Source organism: Giraffa tippelskirchi, chromosome 2 (genome assembly GCF_054371585.1).
Source record: "Giraffa tippelskirchi isolate mGirTip1 chromosome 2, T2T-mGirTip1v1.2.pri, whole genome shotgun sequence".
NCBI lineage: Eukaryota > Metazoa > Chordata > Mammalia > Artiodactyla > Giraffidae > Giraffa > Giraffa tippelskirchi.
In genome coordinates, this window is record NC_137276.1 from 170416510 (window position 1) to 170417068 (window position 559).

Below are 559 nucleotides of genomic sequence, written 5' to 3' on the forward strand. Positions count from 1 at the left end.
TGGCAAAGAGTCGGACACAGACTGAAGGGACTGAAAAGGCAGTACAATATGACACTCCCAGTGCCTTTGAAAGTTGCCCTTTCCAGTTTCATCACACACACACACACACACACACACACACCAAGTCTTCCTTAAACACAACCAAAATATCCCCGGCTTTAATTTAAGATAGTTTGGTCATTCACAGAAGTGAAGTGCATTTACATCCATTAAAAGCTCAAAGCAAATAAACAGGAATGCCTCAAGGCAGTGAAAGATCATTATCAAGAACCCCCAACCCCTTGGCCAATCTTAAAAATATCTTAGCTCTCCTCTGTTTGCTCTTTTCTCTGAATTACCCAGTTTAACATCCTTATTATTGTTTGTTACTTTTTTCTGGATCCATTTCTACATTTAGTTTGAAACTGAATGTAATATTTCAATAAAGGTCTGGGCTCATGTGCAAAGATAATGAAGATAATTCCTGGCTGTGGCATGTCATATTTCCACTCATACTTCCCTAATATTTTGTTGGCATTTTCACCATCTTGCAGCCTCAGATTTGGCTGGTTGCCCTGGG